The sequence below is a fragment of the Lynx rufus genome, unplaced genomic scaffold (assembly GCF_022079265.1).
Source record: "Lynx rufus isolate CCGP_SWC_20201006 ecotype Redwood Valley unplaced genomic scaffold, mLynRuf1.p SCAF_2, whole genome shotgun sequence".
Lineage (NCBI taxonomy): Eukaryota > Metazoa > Chordata > Mammalia > Carnivora > Felidae > Lynx > Lynx rufus.
The window spans coordinates 41,047,283-41,056,650 of record NW_025814834.1 but is presented as its reverse complement, the minus strand read 5'-3'; the positions used below and the strand labels follow the sequence as shown (position 1 = coordinate 41,056,650).

The following is a 9,368-nucleotide window of genomic DNA, read 5'->3' as shown; positions in this document are numbered from 1 at the left end:
AACCACAAAGAAATATCACCTCACACCTGTCAGAATGGCTAAAATCAAAAACACAGTGTTGGCAAGGATGTGAGAAAAAGGAAACCTCCTGCACTGATGGTGGGAATGCAAACTGTTGCAGCCACTGTGGAAAAGAGTATGGAGCTTCCTCAAAAATTAAAAATAGAACTACCTTATGATCCAGTAATCATCCTACTGGGTATTCATCCAAAGAATACAAAAACATTAATTCTCGCAATGCTAGCGAGATAAGTCAGTCACAGAAAGAAAAATACCATATGATTTTTCCACATACCATATGTGGAATATAAGAAACAAAACAAATGAACAGAGGGAAAGAGAGAAAGCAAAAAACAGACTTTTTAACTACAGAGAACAAACGTATTACCAGAGAGGAGAGGACATGGGTGAAAAAGGTAAAAGAGATTAAGAGTACATTTGTCTTGATGAGCACTGAGTAATATATGGAACTGCTAAATCACTATATTGTATACCTGAAACTAATATAACATTGCAAGTTAACTACATTGCAATTAGAAAGAAAGAAAAAGAAAGAAAGAAAGAAAGAGAGAGAGAAAGAAAGAGAGAGAGAGAGAAAGGGAGTTAGTTTAATTAAAATTTTAAAATATTTCAAAAATTTTCAGAGAAATACACGTAAGAAAAATATTTGTTATTTAATTTAAATTCTACCTTTAATACAGCAAACTACAATCCACTGGTAGTAAGAAAAAAAAAGGTATGCATTCTGAGTGTGATGCAGTAGTAATTCAAAGGGTGATGATGGTAATGATTTTGAAAGTTTACAGATCAAAGTGCACTGATTTTATCCAGTATGTGATCTTTCATAAAATGATTGGTTTTGTAACCATAAGTGAAGTGCTAAAAGAATACTATATATTTTCTTGCAGGCTAGCTAATAAAGTAACAAAACCATCAAACTTTAGCAGCATTTAGAGACAGACCATAAAGAATTAAGTTCAAAACAAAGCAATAAAAAATACGTGAAGTAGTTTTGAATTTAAATGCTACCGTGGCATACATGCAAAGTACTTTACTGGCTCGTGAAAATATTATTGGAAGGCTGTACTGAAGATGTTTGCTTAAAATATTTGGTAATACTGTGACAAAATATGAAACTCAACTACCTTTCCAAGGACACCAATGCTCAAAATATACAAGAACTGACTAACAATATGAGAGTCCAATCCATGGAAGAAATATAGCTAATAAAGTATGCCTCATTGTAGCTTGTGGATGTTGCCAATGTGGTCTTGCAATTCAATTTTCACCTTTAAAGTCTTGGAACATAACCAACTCTTTATTTTAGTCTGTAGAAACTCTGTTCTGCTAATGTTCTAACTTTTATCTGCCATTGAAAAGTCACATGCCTTCTCTTTGAATGGGTGTGACCAGTGTGGTCATTGATAATTTTACTTGTTGGGAAACTTCTACGTAAGGAAGAACAGATTCTGCAGAACATTGTCATGTTCCATAATTGAAGTTTATCAGTGAAGTAAAGGTTTTCTTCATCTTCCACACCTGTAAAACATTATTGCTAAACTCCTTAAAACATCGAATTTTAATTTTATTGAATAGAAGATCAACATACAGAAGTTTATGGTTCCAATATTTATTTATTTCTCTCAAAGTCGTTTAACTGTAACTTTATAGGAGAATTTTCTGTATTGTGCTACCAGTAAATGATTAAAGATGCATTACAAAAATCAGAGCTTCTTGTTTTATTTTGGAGAAAAAAGATAATAAACCAGAGAATGCTTAAATTGCTTATAAATCTCTACTCTGAGCATTATTATTAGAACAATATATACAAAGAATGTAGATACACATTATTCTTTTTTTAACATTTATTCATTTTTGAGAGACAGAGCATGAGCAGGGAAGGGGTAGAGAGAGGGAGACACAGAATCTAAAATAGGCTCTGAGCTGTCAGCACAGAGCCCGACCTGGGGCTCGAACTCACAAACTGCGAGATCCTGTCCTGAACCGAAGTTGGACACTCAACCAACTAAGCCACCCAGGCGCCCCTAGATGCACATTATTCTTTATAATCACTGTTATCAATCCAATGTAAGTTGGCTAACAAGGAAGCAACAAGCTCATTTGTCACAATTAATACTTTACATTCAGATATCCTCAATACTTGTATAAAGTATGCATGTAGGTACTTAAGTGGAGCATTGCTACTTCTCTCATAACATTTTATTTAGGTATAATTGCAAAAGGACAACATTTATGAACAAGAAGATAGTACTTTTTCTTAAGTGTTCATGTGTATACTATGAACAAGATATAGAGTTTTGTACTTATTTTGTTTTTCCTATATTGTTCCTCTAATGATATTTCTATCATGTATAACTCTTATATGTATATACTTTAATGTTTGTTATGTCTAATAATTAAAAGTGAATTTCAGGGGCGCCTGGGTGGCGCGGTCGGTTAAGCGTCCGACTTCAGCCAGGTCACGATCTCGCGGTCCGGGAGTTCGAGCCCCGCGTCGGGCTCTGGGCTGATGGCTCAGAGCCTGGAGCCTGTTTCCGATTCTGTGTCTCCCTCTCTCTCTGCCCCTCCCCCGTTCATGCTCTGTCTCTCTCTGTCCCAAAAATAAATAAACGTTGAAAAAAAAATTTAAAAAAAAAAAGTGAATTTTATTTTTTTACTTCATTTTACTTAATTTTATTAAATTTTACAAAAGTATCGGATCACAATGGATTTGAAATATGAAACAAATATTCCTATAACAAAAATTTTTTGACAAATTTATACTAAAATACCATGAATTATATTAATCTTCTATTATAATCTCATGACTTAATTTTTGCAAAATAATGATTGATTAATGCTATTTTTAAAATTGGGTATATGGAATATTAGCAATAATTTTATAGCTTTATTAAGTATATACTAATAACAATCAATATATTATTTAATTTTTCTTCAGAAACATAGAACTATTTCTTTGAAGCTGCACATTGGAGTGTGAGAGACATGGAGACTTTAATACTAAGTTATTGGCATATTTGCTTCCCTGTAACACAGATGCAAGGTTTTGTGTGGCTGTCCATAGCGTTTCACAAATTTACCCTAGACATTTTAGACTGAAGGGTGATTTCCTAGACTTGGGAATATGAATAGTATAAGCCTTTAAGATGATTTTTTTCTATTGTAAAGAACAGAGGGCAATGAATGGTATGGGCATACACCTCCAAGTATGACATAGCTACAAAAGCAGCACGGCTATCTGAATAAAATAAGACCAGGTGTGTGGACTGCTTAGGAATGAGGTTATGTTTAATTCACTTTCCATTTTGAATATAGGTGATTGGAGGGTCAAAATGAAGTTTGTCCAAACAGTGATTCTGACTATTGCTGTCTCTACAGAGGAGCATTTGTTTGTTGTTGTTGTTGTTGTTGTTGTTGTCGTTTTATTTTTTATTTTTTATTTTTTTAGAGAGAGACAGAGAAAGAGAAAAAGAGAGAAAGTACACGCACAGCAGGGGAAAGGCAGAGAAGAGAGACAGAATCCCAAGCAGGCCCTGCACCATAGGCACAGAAGCCCAATGCATGACCTGAGCCAAGTGAGTCCAAGAGGCAGAGGTGTAAGGGACTGCACCACCCAGGCACCCCTACAGAGGAGCATTTGGAACTGCAGACGCGGGATGGCACCAGTAGCCTTAAGGGAGAGCAGAGCTCCTAGTCCTGCATGCTGATCCTCAGTGCGTAACAAGCCCAATTATTTTATAACTATCATTTACTCCTTTTCTCTAAATCTACAACAAACTAAGCAATTATTTTTGTTTAGATTAAAATTTATTAAATACATACCTTTTTATATAAAATAAGGCATCTATGAAAAAAATTTCTAAGACTAGTTGTCATATGTTGATCAATAATACCTACAAATTCAGGGATAAAGGGTGCGTGGGTGGCTGGGTCAATTGAGCATCCAACTTGATTTTGGCTCAGGTCACAATTGCAGGGTGGTGGGATGGGGCCCCTCATTGGGCTCTGCACTGAGCTTGGGAACTGCCTGAGATTGTCTCTCTGTCTCCCTCTACCCCCCTCCCCTACTCACACACACTCTCTCTCTCAAAAATGAAATGAAATGAAATGAAATGAAATGAAATGAAATGAAATGAAATGAAAATTCAGGTATAAGAACTGTACATGCATTATCTCTTTTAATCTTCCTATTATGCTTATAAAAACTGTGCAAGGGGCGCCTGGGTGGCTCAGTCGGTTAAGCGGCCGACTTCGGCTCAGGTCATGATCTCGTGGTGCGTGAGTTCGAGCCCCGCGTCAGGCTCTGTGCTGACAGCTCGGAGCCTGGAACCTGTTTCAGATTCTGTGTCTCCCTCTCTCTCTGACCCTCCCCCCGTTCATGCTCTGTCTCTCTCTGTCTCAAAAATAACTAAACGTTAAAAAAAATAAAAAAAACTGTTCAAGCTCTCCTCCTCCTCTCTTTCTGACATGTATACATATGTTACACTATTATAATATACATTTAGAAAACATAATAGGAATGCATTTATAAAATATGTAATCATATAATACGAGTATGTCGAGTATGTCTATATTTAAGATGTATCTATGCCTACATTTATATCTCAGACTACTATATCAATGTTTATATATTTATATCTGTAGTATACTTACATCTTTATGAGATATTAAGTTCTACAATAATCATATCCAAGATTATTTAATTAGACTACAAATGATTCTACTACCATTCTCTTTTATCTTCTGGGAAGAAGTATTTAAACATATCCAATAAATAACTGGCTGGTAAGTAAATATTTTCAATGTCAAGTGTCACAACTGTAGCCAGTTTATCTATCTATATAGATATAGATGATATAAAGATATAGACATATTAAAACACGCTATGAATGATACACAGCTGAAGTGCAAATCTTTCATATATTCATTGTAAAAATAAAGATTCCCAATAACCATCCTCTGTCCAGCGTGTGTCTACCATACTGTGGAGGTCTGTCTTTATTATGTTTTTGACACAAGTAAAGAATAGGAACTATAACAATCCTTAAAGCTCTTGCCTAAAAGACTTCAGGTTTTATTTAGCAAACTCTCACAAAATTCAGCTTTGCAGCAGATGAAGCACTGTCCAGTAACTTAGTAAAAGCTATAAAGACACATTTATCTCTGATTCAGCATCCCAAAGCCAATCCTGGGATATCCCATAAATTTATGGAGCTTCAGTCTGCATTATGATAATACATTGAGCTGTCACAATTTCATATGTCCTTTTGTCATTTTAACTGTTTGGCTTTGGCTTATCTGCTGCTGTACACTCAGATGAGTGGTTATAGTTGTGGGATCGATGAAAAAAGTAGAATTTCAGAAAAGAGAAAAAAAGAATAGAGTTTTTAAAAATGAATTGTGGCTAAATTCAGTACTTGGAAAAATAATAAATGTTAAAACACTGGGATAAAAATTGAGCTTACTAGTTTCATTAGCCAATTATATTTGGCTGCAAATCAAATTCCCATGATTATAATATAATCCTGCTGTTGACATTCATTATAAAACTCTGTAAGTCTCTCACCAGACTAAAATCCTTTATCAGAGTCAAATGTCATAATAAGATAAACGTATTTTCTTGTGAAATGATAGTATAAAGTACCGCTGTATGCTATGAATTGAAATTTTGTGTCCCCTCCCACCAAATTCATATGTGGAAGTCCTAACCTCCAGGGTGGTTGTGTTTGGACTAAAGAAGTAATTAAGACAAAATGAGCTTTAGAGGTGGGTCCCTGATCCCATAGGATTAGTGTCCTTATAAGAAAACACACCAGAAAGCTCTTTCTCCCTCCATGTGCACAAAGAAGAGATCATGGGAAAATAAAGCAAGTTGGCAGTCACCTACAAGACCCAAGAAGATGCCTAAGAAACTAGGCTGGTTTCTTGATCTTGAACTTCTCAGCTTCCAATACTGTGAGAAATAAGTATCTGTTGTTTCAGTCACCCCGTCTATGCTATTTTGTTATAGCAGCTCAAGCTATCTAATATACCATATCTGCCAGAAGTAGTAGTTTACCTGCTCTTCTAATATTTCTAGTGTTTAGTATTTAGTATGCTCTTTTAAGTGTTTAGGTTAAAATTCAGCAATAAATTTTATACAAGCTATGATGTTGGAGTCCAGAAACAGCTATATTAAGCAGATATATTTTTTTATATTAAGCAGATATTTATATTTATATTCAGCAGAGAGTCTGATGCGGGGATCGAACTCATGGGATGGTAAGATCATGACCCGAGCTGAAGTCAGGCATCCAGCTGACTGAGCCACCCAGGTGCCCTGAAGAATTTTACCTTAACAAATATTATATTCTTTGACAACCTAAATTGACATATATCCAGAATCTTACACCTAAAGGAGCTAGAAAATGAAGCACAAACAAAAACAAAAACCAATAAAAGGAAGGAAATAATAAATATTAGAGCAAAACTAAACAAACAAATAACAACACCAACAAAAACCACAACAGATCAATAAAACCAGGGGTCTCCGGCTGGCTCAGTAAGTAAAGCATGTGACTCTTGACCTTGGGGTTGTAAATCCAAGCCCCACCTTGGGTGTAGAGATTACTTAATAATAAAATCTTCAGGCCTTGCAGATGCTGCTGCCCAGGAACCACCCACACTGTCCAGCCATGGTCCACCCAACTGTGTTCTATGACATCACCATAGGTGGCGAGCCCTCGAGTCAGGTCTCCTTCAAGCTGTTGCACACAAAGTTCCAAAAACAGCAGAGAACTTTTGTACTCTGAGCACTGGGGAGAAAGCATTTGGCTACAAAGGTTCCTGCTTTCACAGGATTATCCCAGGATTTATGTGCCAGGGTGGTGACTTCACATGCCATCATAACATTGGCAGCAAGTCCATCAATGGAGAGAAATTTGATGATGACAATTTCATCCTGAAGCACACAGATCCTGGCATCCTGTCCATGGTGAACACTGGACCCAACATGAATGGTTTCCAGTTTTTCATCTGCACCGCCAAGACCAAGTGGTTGGATGGTAAGCACATGGTGTTTCGCAAGGTGAAGGAGGGCATGAACATCGTGGAAGCCAGGGAGTGCTTTGGGTCCAGGAATGGCAAGACCAGTGGGAAGATCACCATTGCTGACTATGGACAAGTCTAAAATTTTGACCTGTGTCTTATCTTAACCACTGGACCACTCCTTCTGTAGCTTGGGAGAGCACCCCACCACCCCCATATGATCAAAATTTCCTATAATCTTTGTGCTCCTGCTGCAGTTCCATGGTCCCATGATTTCCTTACTCTCCTCCAAGTTTAGCTGGATTTCAGAGTGAAGCTTATAATTATGAAATACAAGTGAAACAATAACAACAAAATAATAATAAATAATAATAATAAATAAGATCTTTAAAAAAGAAAAGAGAAATAAGAACTGATACCTCAGAAATACAAAAGATAATAAGAGAATATTATGCAAAATTATGTGCCAACAAACTGGACAACATAGAATAAGTGGATAAATTCCTAGAAACATATAAACTCCCAAAACTGAATCCAGAAGAAATAGAAAATTTGAACAGACCAATTACCAGCAATGAAATTAAATCAGTAATCAAAAAACTCCCAACAAATAAAAGTCCAGGGCCTGATGGCTTCACTTGTGAAGTCTACCAAATATTTAAACAAGAATAAATACCTATTAATCTCAAACTATTTAAAAAAATAGAAGAAGGAAATCTTCCACAATCATTCTATGAGGCCAGCATTACTCTAATACCAGAAAAAGACACTACAAAAAAGAGAGAGAGGAGAGAGAGAACTACAGGCAAATATCTCTGAAGAACATAGATTCAAAATCCTCAACAAAGTATTAGCAAATGAAATCTAACAATTGGTTATAAAACTCATTCACCATGATTAAGTGGAATTTATTCCGAGATGCAAGCTTGGCTCAATATTCGTAAGTCAATCAAGGTGATACATCACATCAAGAGAAAGGGTAAAAACCATGTGATCATTTCAATTGAAGCAGAAAAAGCATTTAATAAAGCACAACATCCATTTATGATAAAAACTCTCAACAAAGTAGGTATAGAGGGAATATATCTCAACATAATAAAGGCCATATATAAAAACTCACAGTTAAAATTATACTTAATGGTGAAAAACCTAGAGTTTTTTTTTCCCCCTAGGATCAGGAATAAGACAAGGATGTCCACTTTCACCACTTTTACTCAACATAGTACTGGAAGTCCTGGACACAGTAATCAGATAAGAAAAAGGAATACAAGGCACCCAAATTGGTAAGGTGAAATAAAATTTTCACTATTTGCAGGCGACATGATGCTATGTATAGAAAACACTCAAGACTCCACCAAAACACTACAAGAACTGATAAATGAATTCAGGAAGGCTGCAGGATACAAAACCAATAAACAGAAATCTATTGCATTTCTGTACAGCAATAAGGAAGTAGCAGAAAGAAATTTTTTTTAAAAATCTCATTTACAATTGCACTAAATGAATGAATGAATGAATGAATGAATAAAATACATAGGAATAAACTTACCCAAAGAAGTGAAGACTTATACTCTGAAAACTATAAAACACTGATGAAAGAAATTGAATATAGACACAAATAGATGGAAAGACATTCCATGTTCATGGATTGGGAGAACCAATATCATTAAAATGTCCGTGGTACCAAAGGTAATCTACACATTTAATGCCATGTATGGAAACACAAATTCCTGAACAGCCAGGGCAATCTTGAAGAACAAAGGTAGAGAATCACAATTCCAGATTTCAAGATCTACTACTACAAAGCTTTAGTAATCAAAACAGTATGGTACTGGTCCAAAATAGACACACAGATCAAGAGAACAGAATAGAAAGCCCAGAAAACAAGTCGTGTTGAGTGGTAGAGATGATAGGGATTTTTTTTTTCTCAATACTGGTATTTGTGGTGAGAATGGACATTCTTACCTTGCTCTTGACATTAACAAGAATTCTTTAAGGTTCTGTTCTGTTTTACAGTCCTAGGTATTGATTTGAGGTTTACATGGTTTATCAAGTTACAAAAGCCATTATGCATTTTTATCAAAAATGTGTTTTAAATTGACTTGACAGCCTTTTTATCATCTATAAATATAATTGTGATTTTTTTTACTTAAAGAGTGATTTAACTGTAATTTTATTTCTTCTTACTCTTTGCCTCCCCCCACCCAGTTTAAATAATCTTAAATCTTGGTATCAGTGGTATATTCTCTACATAAAAGGGGTTAGACATTTTTTTTCTTATAACTTGGTATTAAGTAGCAATGAAATTATATGGTATTTGA

General features: G+C 35.4%; 1 pseudogene; it reads left to right on the top strand.

Annotated features, from left to right (window-relative positions):
- Positions 1-6,664: 6,664 nt before the first annotated feature.
- Positions 6,665-7,189, top strand: LOC124516013 (peptidyl-prolyl cis-trans isomerase A-like; annotated as a pseudogene).
- Positions 7,190-9,368: the final 2,179 nt, after the last annotated feature.